At 41.7% G+C, this 14338-nt stretch overlaps 1 long non-coding RNA gene across 2 annotated transcripts in view; it reads right to left on the bottom strand.

Annotated features, from left to right (window-relative positions):
• Positions 1–278: 278 nt before the first annotated feature.
• LOC130249281 (uncharacterized) overlaps positions 279–14338 on the bottom strand; it is a 52369-nt gene continuing 38309 nt past the window's right edge. The window contains exons 3-4 of one of the 2 annotated variants that reach the window (XR_008839771.1): positions 1801–1924; positions 279–1477 (exon numbers count right to left, since the gene is read on the bottom strand). This is a non-coding gene — a long non-coding RNA (uncharacterized LOC130249281). Of the gene's footprint in view, positions 1925–14338 lie in introns of both variants that reach the window. The other variant, XR_008839770.1, reaches the window with a different exon arrangement.

The following is a 14338-nucleotide window of genomic DNA, read 5'->3' on the forward strand; positions in this document are numbered from 1 at the left end:
TTTCATTCTTCCAGGTACGGATACGTAAGTAATTTTACCAGAGCTCTCAGAGTGAGCAAAATATTCCTAGTTTTGTAACAAAAATTATTAGCAAAATTGGAGTTTTCCTCTAGACTAAAACTAATAAGATTCTTAATGTGAATTTTATTTGTAATATTATTTAAGATGTTTCTGTGTATGAGGTCTCAGAAGTCTGTTTCTGAAAAGGTAATGTGTAGTAGGAGTAGTGTCTGGTTCTGACTTAACTACCCACAGAGTAAGTTTAGAATGTCAGGTTCTAAATTAAGTATCAGAATATGTAATTTCTCCATCTATTTTTTACATGTGAATATGGGATCAGGAGCTTTTCCAGCTGCTTGACTTTAACCAAAGCCAAGTTCAAACAGGGCCATTCAGTTCTTTAATCTCTGAGAGGTTTTTTTGTTGATACTTTGTCACTTGACTCGAAGTACCTACTTCTCTTTCAGTTAGTGAGAAAGATTGTTGCAGATACTTAATTTTAATCTGCCAGCAACAGGTTGGGATTTGTCCCATGTCATAAGGTGTGCAAGAATAAATGAGGTGCAGTCAAAAAAGGGTAGAGGGAGAAAAAGGCAGTTTGCAACCTGAACCTCTGTGTACCTCTGTAAGCTGGGTCAGGTTGAGCAAGCCCCTTTTGTTTACCTGTAAAAGGAAATTAACTTTTTATGGATGGAGACTCTTGATGGAATGGAAATGAATTCTTTATTCCTGCTCCAAAGTCAGATTCCAGATGGTCTGGTTATAGTGTTGTCACATAATCAGCACTTCCTTTCACACTTGTCTTGGTTCATGTCTGACAAAAGGTCTTTGAAATTGCAGGGTCAGTTCCATTTAATTTTCTTAGTTTTCTGTAAATGTTCAATCTTTAACATGAGTAAATTAATATTTAAATTCCTAATTGGCTTAAAACAGGTTTTGTTTTTATTAGTATTCCAGTACATACAGATTGGTCCAACTCTGACGAGCAGACTTATATAATAGAGAGCAGTAGCATAGAAATAGTCTTTAAGAAGCTGAAATAACAGCATCACTGCTTGTTTTCTACAGTCTCATGGCTGCCAAGATCTGCATGGAAGGGAGCAGTTCTGGCTTCTCTGAACTTTGCAGCTACATTGGGATGAACTTCCATAAACTTTATTTGAAATCTTAGGCACAGATTTTGTTTGTATTGGAAATCTCATGACATAAAGCTGTTGTGTCTATTTCAGCTTTGTTAAAAATGCTGTCAGGACAATTTCCCTCGTGTTCTTCCAGTGCTCCTGTTCCTGGCTAATGCAATGGTGAGGTATGACAACTTAAACAGAAGTTGACTTGTGTTTTTTGAATGGTGGAAAACATTTTTTTTTTAGAATTAATGCTTACTTTATCTGTACCTTTTGTTCCTTCTGATTCCTCTTGTCCCTTAAGAGTTCTTTGGAAACATGCATTCCACAGTTAGTCAGCATGACCTGCTGGACTGAGCAGAAGGCAGATTTGGGAGTTATAAATCCAAGGACTTGCTGTGTGGCTTACTTAACCTCTGCTTCCCTGCCAGTAAAACCAGAATACCTTAATCTTAGAGGGATGTTGTCATTAACATGCATTAAAAGTCTTTAAAATTAACTATTGGTACTGATAGCCTGTAGGGTTTTTTACTCAACATATATATATTCACTTTACCCAATATATTAATGACAAAGGAATACAAATTCCTTGATATGTCAATTAAAAATCTCACTGTTAACTTATTTCTTTAGCACTCTTAGGCACATGAATTGCAGACAAAAGCTCTGATCTTACATCATCACTCTCCAGCTGAGACTTCTGCACCAGTGTGTGAAGACCCATTGACTTCAGTGACTGTGGGCAAAAATAATTGGTGTCCAGAACCATGGCCAAGGATGGAAGATCTGCCTGTTTTCAGCTAGATATAATGGAAATGGAAAGATTAAAAGAGGGAAGCTGAGCCAGGTGTTTGCCATTTCCTACAGTTCCTAAGAAATTCACTCCCTGTGTCACTGCCTCTGGCTGAGGTTCAGTGTAAGCAGAGAAGGAAGGATTGTGAACAAGACACTTCCCTTTCTTCTTTCTGGTGAATGTAGGGGGTCTCACATTTCACTCTTGAGCAGGGGATCAGTTTTCATTCTGGAAACAAGTTTGGCAGCAAGAGTATGTATGAACTATGGAATCAGAGCTTTGGAAGGTCTTCAGTGACATTTCTCCATTCTTAGCACATCATTTAATGACAGCACTTGATGGCCAGGTCCTAAATCTAGCATCCAGGCTCAGAAGTCAGGCCAGACTGCATGTGTGAGTGCAAGAAGCTGAGGAGTGCTCTCCAGCCATGTCATGGACTAGCTGTGGAGCTACTTTGCTCAGACTGCTCCAGTCCCACAGGGTGCAGATGAGTTTGCAAAAATGAGCTGCTTTATTTCCTGTAACATTTCCAAGTCTCCTCCATTCTGCTCACGGGTTTCCAGTCCAAGCAGTCACACAGGACTGTATCTTCAAGGTCTTACTCAGTTCTCATACAGCCCTTGGCAGCACCTGGTCCTGTGCAGTGGAGGTCAGGGCCAAAACTCCCCACAGCATTAGAGGAAACAAGCAGCTTGTTCTCAGAGCTGGAGCCCAACGTGCCTTCTGCTATCCAGAAAGAAAAGGTTTGGGAAATTCCAAGGGAAAAAGAAAAGCAAATGCAATCAAGAATCCACTGAGAGACAGGAGGGGGAAGAGCAAAGGGAGCTCAAGGTACAGATAGCAGGCTTGTGAGGCTTTATTTTGACTGTGAAACTCATTGCTTTCACCACCTCTGTGCACAGTGTTGGACTGTGGGAGCACACCACCAGTGTTCAGGTGCTGCATTGTGAAAAGCTGCCTTGAGCTGTCACCCTGACTTTAGTGCAACATCAGAGACACTTGTCTGGGATGAAAACAGACTTAAAAATATTCTTTGTGCTGCAAGATGTATGAGTTAAGCAGTCTTAGACTTCCTGTGTAAGCTGTGCTGTTTCTATTTTCTGTTGTGTTGTACTTCAGAAAATGTCCTTTACCACACATTTCATTACAGCAGGCTGAGGCAAGATCAAGTGTGAGTGAAACTCTCCCATTAGATGTTCGTGTTGAAGCCTGTGTTGGCCTCATTGACCACTAGGAGATCTGTTGCTTACAGTGATTGTTAAATTGAAGAAAAATAGCAATTCTGATTCTCCCTCTGCAATCTAAAACCAATCTTCCTTTGGAGCAGCTAAATCCTTTGCATTCTCTTACTTGGCTGCTTGCTCATCGCCCATGAGGATAAACACACAGTTTAAGGGAATTTCCCATGTGGAAACTCCCTGTTCTTTATGAGAACACTGGGTGCAGCATTAACTGTGGCAACAGCCACTTCACTTTATTTTTGGTCCAGTTTCATTTTTGTTAGCTTCACTGTCTTTCTTGGGGAGGGAAAAAAAAAAGATGAGAAAAAGATTTACTGACCCATTATTAGTTGTCCAGATTCCAATGTGACTTTCCACACTGTAAATCCAGAGTAACTCCACTGAAGCAATGGTATTGCTCCAGCTTTCCACTGTGGAATTGCCTGTCTTATTGTCTTGAAGCTCATTGTACATAGAGGTATCCAGTAGAGATTGACAAAGATGTCTAAAAAACAATGTCTCTTTCCAGCTGTGTGAATTGCAGGCAAATTTCCAACCATTCAAAGCCCAGAAACTTCTTCTTGGAAATGGGAATGGATATATCCATTTACCAGAGACACTGGTAGCCTCAGCAGGGCAGCTAACTTAGGACAAGTAGCTGTGCAGTGGACTTTGTCTTAGCAGTTCAGTGGTATGTAAATATCTGATAATAGTTTATATTAGAAGCACAAAAGGCTGGGAATATTGATTGACAGCTGCTCTAGGAATGGGGAATGAGATGGGTAAGGGGAGTGACATTGCTTGAATGCTGAACTGACAGATTCTAAGCACCAATAAAACCCTGTGCAAAGTGTAGATTCCTCTTCTAAAGACAAGATTAACTTCTAAAGACAAGATAAACTGTTTTATATTGCCAAATACTCTTCAAGGAGTTGTTACAATTTGTAAACAAATATCTTAGCTATCACAAATCACAGGCTGAGCAGATGGTTGTTTTGTTGGATTTTTTTAATGAGCCAGCTCTAAGATGAGATGTTTGCCTGCTTTGGGGAGTGTAGATGACAGAGTCAATCCTTTGTTTGCACTGTGCAGATATCTGAGGCTTTCTGAAAGTTCTTTCAGTTTAGGTCCAGCTTTCTGTGGCACCAAAATAATCTTAAGGCTTGGACAAGGTAGTTTTACAGCCAAGTGATCTCAAATAATTTCCTAAGGAATATTAAGATAAATAGCTATAATAAGTGCAAGTGTGAACCTCTGGCTTGTTCTCTCAGTCCTTACAGATGCAGCAATGTTTGTATTGGTATAGATTGCTTGTAAAACCAAGAGGTGTAATTATTAATGCATGGAACTTGGCTACACAGACTTAAGTAGCAAATCTAGCTAAATTAAATATTGATTAAGATGCTTAGGCTCTGCTTGCAACATCTTTAGCTTAAAACTCTGAATGCATTTTCCTTGTATTAGGAAAAAAACAATAAAAATAGATATCTTGGAGTTTTAATAATGAGGTGCTTAGAGACCAAGTTCTGAAAGCAAGAAAATTATTCTGAATAGCATATTGGAAAGCAAATGGAGATAAAGCCAGCACTCCATAGGGAAGGGAGAGTTGGTTAGACATCTCAGCCAAGTAGAAAAGACAAAATGAATGGGACTAGAATTGTCTTTCTGCATAGAGAGTGACTTAAACCAAATAAAGGCTGTGTGATTCAGGCAAGGCAAACTACTCTCTCACTGGAAATAATGTGATATAATTATTTTAAAAATAAAATTAGGATTCAGTTCTGTGGTTCACTCACTGCATTGAAATGGCACCCTGCCTCATGAGTTTTCAGTGGCTTTGTCTTTACTTTCCATGTTTGTTCATCATTTACATTGCACTGAAGGCCTTTTTGTGACAAAGCAGTATTTTCTTGCCATGAGTATTAAAAATGGAAATGATAAATTTTTTAAATTTATGTACCCAGTATCTTTTCTCCCTGTACTAACAATGAGAGACAGGGTCCAGCACAGCCTTTGTAAGTCATAGGCAGTGTAGTTCTAAAAAGGCTGATGTGTGTAAGATTACCATCATGAAAGATTTCCAGAGTTCTTACAAGTACTGGGTCCTTGAGAGGAGCTGGCATTTATCAGATAGTCTATTGATGACTTGAAGGGCAATAGATTCAGCCCAGCAATTCTTTGTGTCGTTTGTTTGAAATGGCATGCCTCTCTTTTTTTTTTTTTTTTTTTTTTTTGACCATCATAGTTACTTTGGGAACAAAGATGTTGCAGGTGTGCATGAAACTTTACAATGTTCATAAGTATGTTTAAGTAAAACAGGGCAAGGAGAGAAAGAGTGTAAAGATGGGTGGGAATGGAATGGAATGGAATGGAATGGAATGGAATGGAATGGAATGGAATGGAATGGAATGGAATGGAATGGAATGGAATGGAATGGAATGGAATAAACCAGTGGGAGCCTGGTAGTTGGTGGTGAGAAAGGATGAAAAAAAGAAAGCAGTGAAAAAAAGAAAAAGACACTACAGCATGGAAAACCAGGGACCAATTCTACCAAACTAATTAGGCAAATGTGAAGTAAGTAGATTCTGTCTTGATGGAGTTACTCAGGTAAATACCTGAAAGCTGGATCTGGCCTTAAGCATTGACTTCGTGCTCCTCCACAGCCCTCTAGTTCTTGCCCTGAAATAACCTCTTTCTGCCAGTATAGCATGATTCACCATTTTGCCAGGAGTATTCTTGTTCTTTACCATGTCTAACCTTGTGTTCTGCAGCTCAGAGCCAGAGCAGTTTGTGTCAGGCATGGCACAAGCATCCTGTTCCTCCACAGCATTCAAACCCTCTTCAGACATTCCCCAAGTATTAATCACCACAGTACCCTTAAGCTGAGACTGCTGATGGCAAAGCTTGGTAATAATCATGGAGTTTTTATATCTTCAGGGCTACTTCAATAAATAAATTACTTCTAGGGAGATACCAGCTGACATTACAAGAGTTTGAGCCATAGCCTGCAGAAGTCAGCAAAATAGTTTCTGTAGACAGGAGTGTTTCTGAGCAGAGTTGTCACTTTTCATGCTAAACAGAATGAAAAGCACAGACCATTTGAGCTGACTTTAGTATTCCTCATTCTCTGACAAGACTGAGCATCATTATGCTACTGAGAAAAATTGTCATTTTCCACCCCAAAAGTTCCTTCATTCTGTTTTGTGTCTATGACATTGATTTGCAATCAGCTTTGGGATTTCTTCTAAAGCATACCATTACTTTTAAATTTATTTTTTTTAAATATCACCAAAATATTTGCATTAGCATTAAATAGTACCCATCACTCATACTGTCCAGCTATCAGGTACCTGGCTTGCTGTGAGGACAGTCCTCACAGAGTAAGAACATGGTAAGCTATTGCTCTCTGTGTCCCAATGTATGCTGAAAACTCAATGACAAAAGCAAGAAACAATCTTCCACCCTGAGATGCAACCATTTGAACTTAGAGCAATGCCAAATTTTACAAAGCTTTCATTCTACATTGGCTCTTATGACTAGCCACATCCCCATCATCTCTGAGAGCATTCCATACTGCCTTAAGCACTGTGCCCAGCACGTGCCCAGTGGGGTTTTTCTCTCACTGTCGCCTTGTGTTCGTGCTTTCCAGTTGAACTTTTCAACAAGAAGGCATCAGTCTCTCTAGGCTCTGCTTCCCTTTCATTCCTCCTATTTTTGGTCAAGCTTCCCTTCCTCAGATAACACCCATCTTCATCCAGATATCCAAAACAACTCTGCAGGCTAATGAATAGCTTCAGCAGTTGCAGTTGCTTGGGAAGACAGGGACTTTTTTTTCTCAAAATAGCTCTTTTATGAACTTGTGTACTATTTCCTTTTCCCTCTTTCTAAAACTTATAACTGTTCCTCAATTTTGGTTGTTGGAAAGCTGTCACTATGCTCTTCTCATTGCCTGAGCAGAAGCAAACCAGAAATTCGAGTGTGCATGACCATCTCCCAGCCATGCCTGCCACAGCACACGATTCTGGGATGGCTGCTCTGACAGGGACACTCGTTCTGGTGGGCAGTGACAGTGCCCAGGCTGCACCCACCCCTCTGAATGTGTGACCCATTCAGCAATTAACTTATTTATGTGTGTCTGTGTGACATGCAGGGCTTTCCACCATCCACAGTGCCTGCAGCTAGTCCACTTGCATAAAAATCTCTTCTTCAGAAGAGGATCTTTAATCTGAGGAAGGCAACTCACATTGTCACCAAAAGCTCTGTCTGCCTTTTGGTACAGTAAAGAGGCCTGAGCTTTCTCAATAAGTTTCCTGCAGTTTCTTTGCATAAAACCCTTCCCTTCTCAATCTTTCCATCCCCCTCCCTCACCCCCTGCTGTCCCATTTAGTGTTGGTTGTGAGGTAAATTCTGTTCATATGGAGTTCAAAGTTTCTCAGCACTCTAAGTGAAACTGATTTTTTGCTGTTGCAAGGATGGCCTGCTCTAATGTGAGAAGGGAAGGGACAGAGGGAAATATTGGGGTGGTCCTGAAGTCAGAGGTACTTCTGCCATTGCCAGTGCCATGGGAAGGGAGTGGCTGCTGCAGCTGGGAGGGATGCTTCATGAATCTCAGGAAGCACAGGGAGGAACAACAGGCAAACAGAGAGAAACCTGAATAACCACATAATCCATGACTGCAGGCAGAAGATTTGTGGAAAAGTAGAACATTAGTGGTATTGGTCACTGTAGCTGCAGGGAGTGAGATTCATCAGAAAAAATCACTCAGTTGTTCCTACTGCATCTTTCACCCACAGGATTTCAAAGCATCTGCCAGAAAAAAAAATAAAACCAAACCAAAAAGCAACACACTAGCATATCCACAAGCACATATATCCCCATACATTAGAAAGGATTTGAGCCCCTATTAGCACTTCCCACTTGGTATAAATATAAATATAAATATAAATATAAATATAAATATAAATATAAATATAAATATAAATATAAATATAAATGTATAAACAAAAATTCAGTTTATTTGCAAAGTCATGCACTCAGAAAATGTAACAAATATATTTTAATCCAAATTTATTGTGATTTTCTTTCACACAGAGGCTGCAGCTCTCAAAACATCTTACAGACATCCAAAAATCCTCACTGTGTATCTGTAAGGTCAGATATGGAGTGTATAAGTGACAATTAGGTGGATAGAAAATTGACTGGACTGCCTGACTCAAAAGGTTGGGATCAGCAGTACAACATCCATCTGCTGGCAGATTATTATTGGTGGTGTTCCCCTGGGACTGGTACAGGGCCAAAACTTTTTAATGTGTGTATTAACAACTGGAACCTGTGGGTAGCACCAAATTGCAGGGATGTGGTTAAAATTCTGGAGGGCAAGGCTGCTATTTACAGGGACCCTGGCAGTGGGAGGAATGGACTGACAGGAGCCTCATGACAATCAGCAAAGGCAAGTGCCAAGTGCTGTTCATGGGATGGAATCAGTTTGTGCAACACCTCAGTCTGGCCAATTGTCCATGGAGCAGCTTTATAGAAAGGGGTTGGGTGTCCCTGTGTGCCTCAAGCAGGATGTGAGATGAGCTCAGCTGGTCAGAGCATGGTGCCAATAACACCAAGGCTGTGGCTCAATCCCTGTGTGGGCCATTCATTCAAGACCTCGACTTGCTGATCCTGCTGGGTCCCTTCCAGCTCAGAATATTCTGTGATCTGTAATATGCTGGCAAAGACCAGCCATATGTTGGGCTGTTAGCAGGAATATCGCCAGCAGGTCAAGAGTAGTTGTTCCTCTCTCATATTCCATACTTGTGAATTCCACAGCTGGGGTACTGTGTCTGCTCTGGAAGTTCCCCAGTTCAAGAAGTTCACTGAAAAACTGGAGCAAGACCAGCAGAGAGTCACCAGGACAGCGAGGGGGCAGGAGCATGTAGTGATTGAAGAGCAAGTCAGAGCTGGTTTTGTCCAGCCCCATGAAGAGAAGGCCAAGGGAGAGGCCAAGGGAGATGGTTCTGCTCTCTCCAGCTCAGTAACCACAGTCAGACTCTTCTGTGTGTGCACAGGATAAAGGCAATGGGCACCAGCTGCAGCACAGGAAATTCATTGAGGTGTTAGGAAGATCATGTTCACCATGAAGGGATTTCCTTCCAGAACAGGCTGCCCAGAGAATCTGTGTCATTTCCAGACCTTCAAAACTTGACTTACACAGCAGTGGGCCATCTGATCTTGCTGGACTAATGTTTAATAGGAGGAGGGACAAGATGACTTCTGAAGTCTCTTCCCATCTAAATGACCCCAATTCTAGAGGGAAGAGCTGCTGAGGAGAAGTCCAGTCCCACTAAAATCTATTGCTTCCATGCAAAGAAGTTATGAAACTTACTGGTTGAGGGGAATGTGAAATGAAAAGCTCATGCCATCCCACAAGAACAGTTTAGATTTTAGAATTTTCCAAGTATTTTTGTTGGCTAACACCAAGGTCTTTTTAAAGTTTTGTGTTGTTTTTTGTTTCTCTAGAAGGACATGAGAAAAGACTAGATGTTTCTCAGGTAATCAAATAGTAACTAAGCCTCAAGCTCTTTCATCAGGAAAGGGTGCCCTGACCCTAAGGAAGAAAGTGTTGGCCTCCCTCCTCTTTCCCTGGCACAGCATTTACGCTGTCTGGAAAAGTAACTCTGGAAAGGGTAAGTGAGGCATTTTTACAGGGAAAACAATTCAGTCAGAAATTTTTGACCAGGTCTACGTGGCCCCCACAGGGCAGGAGCATCCAGCAACTTAAAACAAAAAGTAAAGGAAGAGCTTCCTCACACGGCAACCACTGTAATTTCTGAAATAGAAAGACATTGTGAACACAAAGAACTCGGCCAGTATTTTGAGATTAACACCTCTGAAATGCAAAGTATGTCCCAAAATAGATTATAATCATAAATGATAGAGCTCTGCTTATGTGTTTCCCACAGTAATGATGCATTTGATCTAAACAGGAATTTCCCACAGAAAAAAAAAAAAAAAAAAAGGCAAGAATGAGACTTCAGGCTTTGAGCTCATGTGGTTGTCAGTGTCTTGTGACTGTGATGCTTTTTTGTATGGCAAGAGGGGTGGTGGTAACCAGTTGAGGAGCAGATTTCATGACCAACTACAAGATTAAAATGCTTTCAGTGATAGTGGCCTTTATCTCCCTTGCATCAGACAGCACAAAGAGATGTAAATCTGTCCTAAGTATCACATAAAATCTTTGTTGCCTGCTTCTTCATCACTTCTTTTGCCAGAGATGGTTAATTATGGATGGAAAATACCCCCATCTGCCTGACAGTGTCCTAGACATCATCCTGTCAGCCAAGTCTGAAGAGGTGAATTTAGGGGAAAGTTGGCCCTGATCATTCTGCAGACTGCATCCAGACAAACATTCAATATTTCCTCTTTCCATTTTCATCTTCCACTGCAGTTGTGAGTTCTTCCAAGTGGGCATTGCCTCTGCCTGGGTAACCAGTGCCTACCATAGCAAGTTCCTGGCCCCTTCTCAGTGCTGCAGTGGAGTGATACCCATCCCCAGCCATCCAGATGTGGCCACACTCGTACTGTGATGATGGTGATGGCAAAATGAGAAGCAGGAGGAATTTATTTTTATGCTGTAGGTAGCTACAGGGCATTTGGGGAGAGCATGTGGAGCAGCAGAAGCCATGCTGCCATCTGTGTGTTAGCTATTAGTGTTAAATTACATTGTCTTGAATGTTATGGAGACTCTTTATCCAGTTCCCAAATTGGTTGGTGAATACAGGGAAGATTATGCTTGATGGATTTGATGGTCAAAAATTGACCATTCTGACTTGCAACTGGCTTGTACTTGGGTGAGGCTCAAGGATGCTTAAAACTGCCTTTGGACACTACAGATCCATTTGGGAATTCTCAAGGAACCTAAAAGAACTTGGCTTCCCACAGACACCCAGGGAATCCCAGGGAGTGTTTTGTACAACATATTTGCTGGTTTGATTCTGGTTCTGCTCAAATATTGATCCTGGATCCTTGCTTTGATCCCTGTATCCCACTCCCCTTCCTGTTTCTTCATCTCCTGCCCCAGCCATTTGCACTGGCCCAGTGCCAGTCCCACTCCTCTTTCTGGGGGTGTGGAAGGGGAGCATGTCCCTTCTAGACAGCTAACAAAGTGTTATTTAAAAAGTGCTTTACCACATCCTAACTAGGATGTATCTCCAGAGAAAAAAGTCACTTTCCTCAACTGAGCCACTGTGTTCGAGTCAGGCAAGAAGAGTTTTTAAATAGCTTTAGCAGAGTCTGTCTACCAAGCCTGTGAACTCTCAGACCATGAGAGGAGGCTTTTAAAATGCTCTTCATGCACAGGAGAGCCTTTTGTCCTCAAGAGTTCAACACAGGCCCTGTCCCAGCTGCACAGTCCTGCTTCCAGCAGGCTCCCATCCTTCACCCCTCTGCTCTCCTCTGCCTGCTGGAAGTGAAAGATGCTGCAGCCCTCCGGGTCTGGAGAGGTTCTTATCTTGTTTATACTCTCAGAGTGCAGCTCATGGTCACAAAAAAGCCTGCCCAGATCTGCCTGCTATGGCTGGAGACAGTAAATGCACTGCCTGACATGTTCAGAGGGGTGACTGAGTCAGGAGTTTCAGGTTTTTTCCACCACTCTGATATTTTCACTTTTTCTGTTAATAAATCTTCAGATTTAGAAAGACATTGTGTGAGAGGTTATGCACAATTTGGCAGGGGGCTGCTAGTTGTTAGACTATTAGCCTTAATAAATAGTTTTCTGTCGTGGTAATAAGACCAGTATTTCTGATAGCTTGTGACAACAGACCTAAGAAGTCTGATCCCCAGAATTAAGTAAAGGGATTTTTTACAGCTCAGAGACAAGGGAAAGGGTCAGGCACCCAGCTGCCACTGCACCTTACATTTCCACAGTCAGCTCTGCCACTATGGTAATTGTCATCAGGAGCTAATGTCCCACACAGCTGTCCCCATGTCCTCTTTTCACATCTCTGTTATGCTGGGGACTTCACAGGAGGAAAAAAAATCAATGTGATACAGTGAGGAGTAAGGCAGAGTTCAAGATATTTGGGTTTCTTAACTGTATTTTTAGCCCTGGAGAAGATGGTTTATTAAAGATGTTTAACTTTGGAAGTTTCAGACTTGCAAAACACCCTGTTATATTATTATCATAAATTTTGTACCTCTAAGAAGATATACCTATATAACAATTCAAGACTTAGATGGACGGTTTACTCTTCTCAAGCTTTTGGATGGAAATAATCTTGAGCTTTTAAAAATACTTGTACTTTTAAATATAAAAATGAGTAGATTATAACATTTTGATATGTGGTCCTGTTTTTGGAAGATCAGTTGGAATGTTTTTAAGTTTGTAATTTTCCTTACCGTGCAAATCTTCCTAGAAGAGATGGTAGATTTAATCTTTTCAAGAGGAACTCTCAGGTCTGCCACAGGCTGTATCCTGTCTTTAACAGGGTGTTGGAGCATTTATGAACAAAGTTATCAAAGCTCAAATACCGGATCAATGCCAGTACAGGCAGTCTGTGCTCAGGGACTCCAGCATCCATCCAATGCAACTTCCCCTGGATCAATAATAGCTAATAGGGATGAAAGGAACACATCAAACTCCTTCAGTGTCACTCTTGATGCTTTCTGACAAGCCTTGATTGAAAGGAGGTACCCCACAGCCACTTTTTGTTAAGAAGAAAAAGATAACAGTAAACATTTTTTCAATGCAATCCCTTTCATTTACAAAGCATGTGCAGAAGTCTGTTTCTTTCAAAGCAGAAGAAATCAAATAGGAGCTACAGCCTCTTGGAGCTGGGAACAAAGACATTATCTTTCAGCCAGAAGTCTCTACAAGGGTGGGGGATTTTTCCTGCTGTGAAGACTTCTATGTTTGTCTGCATATAGTTGCTAACTTTTTTTTTCTCTGTTGTGTCTGCATGTGTTAAACATTCACAGAAACCATCAGAGATAACAAAGGAGCCACTCTGCCTTTGCTGTGAGTCCAATCCTTGTTGTTTGAGTGATTTGGTTCCAGAAGGGAGCCTAAGCCTCCCTGTAATTGTGGGAAGTGTCTGTGTCCAGCCCCTGACATTACACATCATCCTAATAGCTCTGAAGGACACAAATGAGGACAGGACACAGGTGAATTTGCATGAGACCCACCTACCTATGCACTCAAAAACTACACATGAACCTTTGTGAATCTGAGCTTGTATTCCAGGTCTGAGACAAGCTGCAATTTTCATGGTACTGCTTAGGAACAGTTGCTTTGAAATCAGTTTATTTTTCATGCAGTAATTTTAATAGCCTAAGGTAAGACACCCATGGCCTACAGAGGGTCTGGCAAGGGGAGAGGTGATGTCCAGCAAGATAGGAAATACTGAGACTGTGAGGGATTAGCAGGTGAAGGATGTGTGAAACAGTGCAGGATGACATGATGCAAACATCTCTGCTGATCTCCTGGTTCTTTTATTCACCTCAGTAGAGGTGAATACTGTTCCCTAGGCTTACTTTTGGTAAGTCCTTCTTGAGAACTGCTGAGTGGAGAACAGGTTAGTTGTTTTATGAAAAATGCTCTCTGTGGATAGCTGGTAAAAGGTTATCTGGGCATTGATTGTGGGCTGGCCTGCTGAGACACCACTGCCCATCCCAGCTCGAGTCTCCCTCAGGTTCTGCACTGGGCAAAGCAGTAATACAAGTCCAAAACAGAGTCAAGTGAATTTTCTTATGATTTAATACTTTTTTCCTGTTGTCTTGTCTGATAAAATTGTCCAGCCATCCCCAAGTAATTTTGTGTATCTCTCTGGACACAGGAAAAAACAGACAAGCGATTCCCTTCAGAGAGGGCGTGAGCGCGGCTGTGCAGGGCGCGGTGCACGCTCATCAAAATCAGATAACCACGGGAAACTAATTACAACTTTTAGCTGCTGTCGAAATCTCCTCTGTGGAAGAGAAGTTTTCCCATGAATATTTCTTGCATTAGAGGTGAAATCAGATCCTCATCCCGCACTTGCTGTGTTTGGAGCGCTGCCAAAAAGCTCTTTTTGAAAAGGCATTCCTGCCGGGATATGTCACGGATTATTCTGTGCTCCCAGCTCAGATGGGAGCTGGAATGCAGACCTCCCAGCCACACACAGTGCTGCCAATCGGGAGAGAAAATAAGCGTCGAGGCAGAGGCAATGCCACATGGAAAT

This window comes from Oenanthe melanoleuca, chromosome 2 (genome assembly GCF_029582105.1).
Source record: "Oenanthe melanoleuca isolate GR-GAL-2019-014 chromosome 2, OMel1.0, whole genome shotgun sequence".
Classification (NCBI taxonomy): domain Eukaryota; kingdom Metazoa; phylum Chordata; class Aves; order Passeriformes; family Muscicapidae; genus Oenanthe; species Oenanthe melanoleuca.